Genomic DNA, 10,000 nt, shown 5'->3' on the forward strand with positions numbered 1-10,000 from the left:
AAATATTACGGCAAAATTCAATTATTTTTCAATTCTGAAATTTATCGATTTTTAGATTAATCTTGTTAACCTTGATTAATTGCAATTATATTTTACACTTTTCAAGTTTTATTTTTAGTTGCATATCATTCAACGATTTTTGACATATTGCCATAAATATACAACCATGCATATATTGCGAAACCCGATACATCAACACAGACTCTTTCGCACACCGGCACTCACTATCACACACACATACATACATGCACAATGTGTATGTATATGTTAATAATATTCTCAGTATATGTCAAATATGATAGATTGCTTAGACACATAGACATCCCAATATATATATATATATATATATATATATATATATATATATATATATATATATATATATATATATATATATACATACACATATATATGTATATAATATATGTCATTGTATATATATATATGTGTGTATATATATATATATATGTATATATATATGCATATATATGTATGTATGTATACATATATATATATATATGTATATATATATATATATATATATATATATATATATATATATATATATATGATGTAGAGGGAGAAGGGAAGGAGATACATAGAAATATGCGTTTTTCTTTGTCTCGCTTTATTTTCCCTACTTCTATGCCTACACACATATAGATACACAAACACACACACACCTACACATATACATACACACACATTTCCACACAAACGGACACACTATTACATACATCAGGTTTCCATATACGTATGTAAAGAAATCTTATTACGCCGAAGTGCGTTTGTGTGGGTGTGTGTGAGTTGTCTTGTGTATGTGCGTGTGTGTGTGTGTGCGTGCATATGTGAACGTATGTGTTTCGGTATAGTTATTCCTGTCAGCAAAGCAAAATAGGAAATAATTCTTTATTTAGTAAAACATACTTAAACTAATGTTACTTCTTGAAAGGATGCTATTTTCTCTTACATACTTATAACTATTTAGATCCAATATATTTAGGAATAAAACGTCTAGATACACTTACATACAAAGATGCAGGCAAACGCGGAAACACTTGTACTCACATGTGCTCATATATATATACACATACGCACACACGCGTACGCATACACACGCATATTCAAAACAACACACAAACATGTAGCTTTTCTTTTAGACATATATTAAAAGCACGAGTGTGTTCTACGTCTGACATTTTTCTGTCAAAAATATTCTCTGTCCTGTGTTTGGGACAATAAGTTCCAGTTTCTATTATTCAGGGTTTAAGCAGTCATTATTTTATATATTGTATGACATTAGCGTTGATTTATACTCCTGTATGTCCTACAAGGGGAATACGAACGGTGTACGCACTAACAGCAAGTCTTGAATATTTCACACTTCAGTTTGTACGTCATTATTTAAATATTAATTTATATTTGTGGTAAGTCAATATCATCTCTTTATACATGTTAGCAATGCGGTATGCAATGATTATTGCATCCAACATAACTCTTAATATTTTGATATTTAACTGCATTTCGTGCGTGTAAATCCGTCAAAAAAACTACTAATAATCACTGTCATTTGTAAACCACTCTAACTCTAATAATACCCGTTCATTAATGACACTCTACCATCAGTTTGCTATCTCTTTATCATATACAGTATGGGTACCCCAAAACAACCCGTAAGTATTTTCCGCTTCTTTGATGAAGACATACACAGATAAACTTTATTCCCATTACTCTGTCGGATACGTAGTTGTTCGTTTTTGGTGAGGTGAGAATTCTGTTTATTTATATATATTTTTGGGACAATATTGTGCTGATGAACGAAATCTAGATTCATTCTAGTAATCGCGAAATCGGTCGATACACAGTTAAGTCTATTTAAAATAAAGTTGGTAATCTTCTGTTGGTTGTTTTTTCCTCGCATTAGGTACTAAATGTGGTTATTTTGAGAAGTCCACTGTGTGGCGTTATTATTTTTCTGTAATAATGCCCTTTATATAAATACAAACGAATAATTATATTCTTGGGAATAGAAATTTCCCTTATGAATTTTTTTACACGCTGGCTTCTTGATAAAATTCTTGTAAAAGAGTTTTATCCTTTTTTAAAATTTACTTATCAAATATATATATATATATATATATATATATATATATACAAAATTAAGAGGAATGACCGCTAAAGTGGACTCCTAATATGCTAAATACAGACGTTAGATCGCCATTACCACCAAGAGTGTGATCTCAAGAAAAAAATTTCAGCAAAATGTAAAAATGAGCAAGACAAATGAAAATATGCGAAATAAAAAAAAACGTTTTTTGTATTTCGTATATTATTTTATTTCGTATATTTTCATTTGTCTTGCTCACTTTTACATTTTGGCGTCTGGCTGAAATTTCTTTCTTGAGAACACACTCTTCGTGATAATGGCGACTCGACGTCTGTATTTCGTATATCAGGAGTCCACTTTAGTGGCCATTCCTCTTAATTTTGTATATAATATAATTTTAATCTTCGGATTTTTTTTTAATCTGCTCAGCCACTGGTTTTAATTGATTAATATCATTATTTAATGTTATATATATATATATATATATATATATATATATATATATATATATATATATATATATATATATATATATGTATGTATGTATGTATGTATGTATGTATGTATGTATGTATGTATGTGTGTGTGTTTGTTCCAAAGAAAGATGTATGTCCAAAGAAGAGTACTTTACACTGTCATCAATTATACGAATACTGCTGTTTGTTTCTTGCTATGCTACAAAACATATAACATTCAGCACCTCTTCATCCAAAACATGACTATAAATTTTCCCGACGCTTGCATTGTTACTCAATATCATTCAATGTTTTGTTGAGTTTAAGTACCTTTTAATTAGGTATCAAATAGTGTTGTTTCCGTAGTCATAGAGACAATTAACCCATCAGTCATTTATTTTTGTAACCCCATAGAAAAAAGAAAAAAAAAACATTTAGCTTCACCAGATTGTACACTTGTAAAAGCAAAGTTTACAATGAAGAACTGAATTGCATAATCGACTAAGCTTACCAAACAACCATCTTTTGGTTTAATTTTGGGTACTGATACTAATTTCAATTAATTTACCTTGCCATTGTTTGAAGATTTATTTTAATAACATCGAATAATTTCAATCTGTAACAGATTGTGATGATTGCAAATGCTATGAAGAAATGTTTTGCTCTGTGGTTAAGAAATGCATTAACTAAGTCTATTGAAACAGTAACGTACCATAAAAGTGGAAACATTTCTTTCTGGTCACAGTGAAAAAAAAATGCAATTGCTTTATCTACAATGTCGAATTTACTTTTCAAAATGAGTTGAGAAACGAGCGTTTATTAAATGTACGGTATGTTACAACAATTTTATTCTCTGGTCTATTCATTTGACATCACCAACACCCATCCTACTACTACTACTACTACTACTACTAGTACCACCACCACCATCAAAACCACCACCACCACCACCACCATCACCACCACTACTACTACTACTCCTACTACTACTACTACTACTACTACTGCTACCACTACTACTACCACCACAAAAACCCCCCACCCCCACCCCACTACTACTACTACTACTACTACTACTACTACTACTACTACTACTACTACTACTACTACACACGAGCGATTGAAGTAACGAAGAAAAGTAGCACACATTATATCTGTCAGAACTTCCGTATAATTAATAAAAGTTTCACTGAAATCGTACACACTATTTGAAGTTTCGTGGGCGTTCGTTTTCCTAGATATTTGATGAGAAAGACAGCAGACGTTAAAATAAATTCAAAATAGTTTCTAGTTCTTTAGGTCTTCGTCGGTCAGCTGGAGTCACGTTAGTTGTAGTGTTAGCAAAGAGTCATTTATCTTCAATAAATGACCGCAGCTGACATATAGAGCTCAAGGCATCTACAGAGATTTATGAACTCCTTTCAAATCCCGCCTCCGCTCCAACCATCTAACGAGAATGTTGCGCCCTCCATGCCCCCAAACATTAAGTAGCTGACTCAATTAGATGTGTGTCTGTGTGTGTGTGTGTGTTTGTGTATATGTATATGTATATGTGTATGTATATATGTATGCGCACATTAAATGTGTATGTGTGTAATATATATATATACGCATATATATATTTGTTAGTGTGTGTATACGTGTGCATGTGCATGTATACGTATGACTTGATGATTTTTTCGATTCCAGATTTATTGATCCAACCCCTAACTTAGGGGCTAAATGTTGATCCTTATAGCGACACATATTGAATAACAATAGATACAACACACTAAAGAAGACAACACACTAAACGGCTAAATTATATCGGTGAACAATTGTGTAGCAACGTCAACTCCTCTAACACCCGATGATGCCAGGTGTGCCCATAACCCAGAAATGAATGCGCATCAGGCTTCTTTTTCTTTTTCGTAAAGTTAATAATGTGCTGAATTCGTCTTCTTGCGTTTTGTCTTTCTTACACTGCAAGTTTTCATTCTTACAGCTATTCTTTTTAATGTAAAAGCACGGTTGCTGTAATTCTCTACAAAAGTTTTCAAGTTTGCAAAGGCAAATGAAACAAATTTGCAAACTGTAACTTTCTTATAAACAAATAAATATCAAATTCTGTTTAAACAAATTATCGATTCTTTTATTTAATTTGTGATCCATCGTGTGATTACGAACAAGCACCTGATAGTAATTAGACATAAAACACACACACATGCATACATGCAAAAATGTATATATACATACATACATATGCACAAATATATATTCACACACATATACATATGCGTATATTTGTACATAATAATGCATATACATACATATATACATGTATATATATATATATATATATATATATATATATATATATATATATATATATACAGATACGCACATATATATAAATGTACACGTACATACACGCGTGCAGACACACGTACATGTATCAGCACACACACATGCGCACACACGTTAAATGTATACACATACAAGTATGTGTCTGTATTTACGTATGTGTATATATGTTTGTGCGTGTGTGTGCGTGTATGTTTGTGTGTGGCTGTCGTTCGTATTTGTGCTTGTATAGAAGCTTATCTCGTACTCACAATCATATGTATGAACCTAAGCGTATGCACTAATTTACGAATGAATTCATTGAGCTAATACATACATTCTCTCTCATTAAACTAAAATGCAACTATAGTCTGCAGTGCTTATTAATATCCAATTAAGTATACAGACATGTCAGAATTAATGTTCATTTCTTAAAATTTAATAAGTTAATTAAGAGACTTGTCATAAAGCATTACACCAAAAATGTAATGAATTTCACAGAAGAAACATTTAAACAGAAACATGTCTATAAGCAGTGCCTCGTTACTTACATGGTCATGAATGTATGTGTATGTATGTATATAATTTAAGATGTCATCTATCTATCTATCTATCTATCTATCTATCTATCTATCTATCTATCTATCTATCTAACTATCTGAGTCTGCGTGAAAATATGTATGCACATATACATATATAAATGCATACATCTTCATGGATGCTTGCATGAGCCAGTGTGCATACACCATAAAACGTACGCGAGGACGTTAATACACCCATATCAGTTACCAGTTGTATTTAATTATTTTTCCGCTGTATTGCGCGTCGTATATATGTATATATATATGTATGAATGTGTGTGTATATGTTTTTGTGTCTATGTTTGTCCCCCCAGCATTGCTTGACTACCGATGGTGGTGTGTTTACGTCCCTGTAACTTAGCGGTTCGGCAAAAGATACCGATAGAGTAAGTACTAGGCTTACAAAGAATAAGTCCCGGGGTCGATTTTCTCGAGTAAAAATGCGGCCATGCTCCAGCATGGTCGCAGTCAAATGAGTGAAACAAGTAAAAGAGTAAAGAGTAAGAGTATATATATATACACGATGGGTTTCTTTCAGTTTCCGTGTACTAAATTCACTCACGAGGATTTGGTTGGCCCGAGGCAATATATGTGTGTGTGTGTGTCTGTGTGTATAAATGTATATATATATATATATATATATATATATATATATACACACACACATTTATACACACACACACACACACACACACGCGCGCGCGTATAAGTATATGAACGAATATGAGTTTTCCCGTCTTAGGTGTTTCGGCAATACACAGGATAATGATATGTAGATTGAGGATGAAGAGAGACGTGCTAAGCAGTCGAGTGGATGTATAGAAAATATCTTGAGAAATAAACAAAGAAAACAAACAACTATAAAAAAATTAAATTTTCTTGCCAAAACTGCAATAACCTCGACACAGGTATAAGCAGTCAGAGGTCTAAGAACTCAAAAAGGAAATACCAATTTGTTTTGAATGAGGGAAGTATTAAAATAATTAAATCAGTGTGTGTACTTTAAGGTCAATAACCCTTTTTTGCCTGTGTGCCTGCATTAGTGTAGAGTAAAAGGGTCTTCGTCGGGGTTATATGTCTGGTTGGATTATAAAGCCTGCAGAGAGGGAAATATGCAAAAATTCATGGTTGATGAAGAGGAAATCTTAATAGTGGTTTGAGGCTGGAAATATCAGGAAGGATGTTCTGAATACTTAATTTTATAAGAGATATTTTATTACAAGGAAAAATGCGAGCAAGAGAAATAATATTCTTAAGATTATAAATCTGGAAAAGTACAGGACAAGTTAATACACCTGGAAAAGTTCAGGACAATTTATTACATCTAGTAAAGTACAGAACAAGAAATTTTTTACGTAAAATATTGCAGCTGATAAAATTTTAAATGAAATATTTAGATTTAGATAATACTAGCTTTTATTAAAACTAAAAAAATTATTATAGGTTATTATTTCTGTTTGTTATTACTTCTTTTAAAAATTTTAAATAACTCAATCAAAATATTTTATCCTTAGCTGCAATATCTTATGTAAAAATTTTCTTGTTCTGTACTTTACCAGATGTAATTAGTTGTCCTGAACTTTTCCAAGTCTAATAACTTGTCCTGTACGTTTCTAGATTTATAATCTTAAGAATATTATGAGTCATGCTCGCATTTTTCCATGTAATCCATGTTTTTTCCAGGCTGTTCTGTTATGCTAATTAATAATGTGTCAAATGTGTCAATTAGCGGTGTTGTTGAACATTTTTTCCTCACCTCAATGATGCTGGTGACATATATGAAAAGTCTCCTAGAACTATATCCATATAAAAGTATAAATCTATATTATCACCCTCAGATTTGAGAAACACACACTCAACGTTTTTTTCTTTTAAAATTTCCTTGCATGAGATTGATACCAGGAAATTCCTCGAATTGAGCTCTATAATTTAAGCTTAATTAAAATATAGTTTGTTTTTAAAATATAAACAAAAAGTCACGATATGTTAAAGTGCAAAAATTAAGAATTAATAAAGTACTAATTACATTTGATAGATTATATACCAGGGGGTGTTGAAAAGCTCCTGGCTTTAGGTAAAAGAAAATGCAGGAGTGTCAATTAATTATGATTTTATTTAACATATTTCCCTCTCAGAGTCACATACTTATTGCAACGGTACTTCAGTTTTCTAAGCCCAGTTAAAGAATTCGGAAGGATGAATCTCCAACCAAATCTTTCGCGACACCATTAAAACCAATATTACGGCGGCTAGAGGATTACTTTGTAATATGAACGTTTATGTTTCGTACGTTAAGGCTTCATCAGAGATTTAGGATATCTGCCCAGTAATCGAAATCGACAGTAACATTGTATACTATCAAATATTGAATACATCTGGTTGTGATCCTGTTTGACAAAGTTACTAAATAGTAATGTGTATCCTGAAGGTGAACTCCTAGATTGCATGACAATATTGTTTACTCTGGGTTTGTTATCCTGTCTTGGTTGGTTTAGACTGTCATATTCATTAGTAAATAAAATAAATGCCATGCAAACTATCGTATATATTCCTTATCTACTCTAGACACACAGCCCAAAACTTTTGGGGAGGGCACCAGTCGATTAGATCGATCTCCAGTACGCAACTGGTACTTAGCTTATAGAGCTCGAAAGGATGAAAAGCAAAGTCGAACTCGGCGGAATTTGAATTCAGAACGTAAAAGACAGAGGAAATACCACTAAGCATTATACCCGGCGTGCTAATGTTTCTGCGATCTCGTTGCCTTCCCATCGGATATATTCCGGCCTTAAATGTCTGTAGTGTTTTGCGTGTGTAAGAAATCATTGTTACGGCTGCTTCGACTACATGAATTAGAACACTCAGGTTATTTTGATGTTGAACAATATACTCACTGACACACGGGTGAAAGAAAATGAAAATGCCCACTCAACAAATACTCACTCACACATAGATAAATGTAAGTGAAAATGTAATACATAAACATTAAACATTGTTTTCAAAGCAATTTGTTCTTATCTTTTAAAATTAAAATCAGTCATAAAGAAAGTGATTAAGTTACAATGCACTTCTATAGAAATTAATTTCTTGATTTATATCCCCAGATGATATGAAAATAAATTGAAAATATATTTCATTTAAGAAATAATTTGTTTGTATAATTAAAAATAATTAATCGGTATTAAATTTCGATATATTTTTGCTTTCTAGGAAAACGCTTTACTGGGAATATCTTCCAATGAAACAGACTTTCGGCAAATTTCGCTTTCAGTCTCTTTGTTTTTTCCACAAATGTATATTACACGAATGCGTTTTGATGACAAACCTTAATATCAGAAACGCGCACACATATTGTATGTATGTATGTATGTATGTATGTATGTATGTATGTATGTATGTCATTATTCCATTTATTTCAAGATTTCTTGCCAATACACAAAGAATCGATTTCTAACCTAAATCCAAGGTTCCTTCATTCGAATTTCAACATCAACAACGGGGTATGTATGTATGTATGTATGTATGTATGTATGTATGTATGTGCAGATTTGTATGTTTTATGCATATATTCTAATGCATATAGTTACTTATCTAGACATGCTCATATATATTTAAATGATAAACTTCTGGAAGGTTTTACAGTTTTACAGTTCCATGATGGATTGAATCTGTAGTCTTCGAATTAGCTTTCTCCTTTCTGATTTTGAGAAGCCTAATTTCTCAAGATTGGTATTTAGGCAGTGTGTTATATATCCCAGGGCTCCAATAATTACAGGTATAAACCTATGTATGTATGAATATATGTGTGTATCCATGCATACATACGCACAAACACATATAAATGTATGAATGTGTGTGTGTGTGTATGCCATGATTGATCGCTAGCCACTAAACCTTTTTTTTTATTTTCTCTCTCTACTTATTTCTGTTTTCCTTTCTATTGAAGAGTGTAGGCTCGAAACGTAATACACTTACTCACTTTCCGAGCGTTAAACTAATACACCTGTTGTTGTTTACGCACCCGTCTTCATCTTTTATTTTGTCTATTTGTAAATTCCAACAATATATAAATAAATAAATAAATAAGTATAAAAATGCAAATGTACACGTACATAAAAATATTCGCATATGCATATAAAATATCTTTATAAGCACAGAATACATCAAAGAAAGTTAATTCAGTAAAGTCACTTTTATACAATTGCTATGTTAAATAGAAATAAGATTGGGCACATCTCCTCCTTTTTATTTGTTTTTTTTTTTTGTTTCTTTTCTGTACAAGTTATGCGGAAGCTGGATAGAACGAATCCTCTGTCGGAGTGTTTCATGTTTTGTTTCCGTTCCACACCAAAGACGCACCCGGATTCTTTTCCGATCAGTTCTATAGATCTGCGTTATCATGCATCTCTGGTTTAGGCTAGCACCGTGAAGAAAGCATAGATCAATATGCACGTTCGAGTTTCTGAAGCAGAGTCGTGCATTATGCTAAATCTCTGCACAACACAGCATAAATGAAAAGAAATAAAATATATTTA

This window comes from Octopus bimaculoides, chromosome 8, assembly GCF_046866305.1.
Source record: "Octopus bimaculoides isolate indiv1 chromosome 8, ASM4686630v1, whole genome shotgun sequence".
Classification (NCBI taxonomy): domain Eukaryota; kingdom Metazoa; phylum Mollusca; class Cephalopoda; order Octopoda; family Octopodidae; genus Octopus; species Octopus bimaculoides.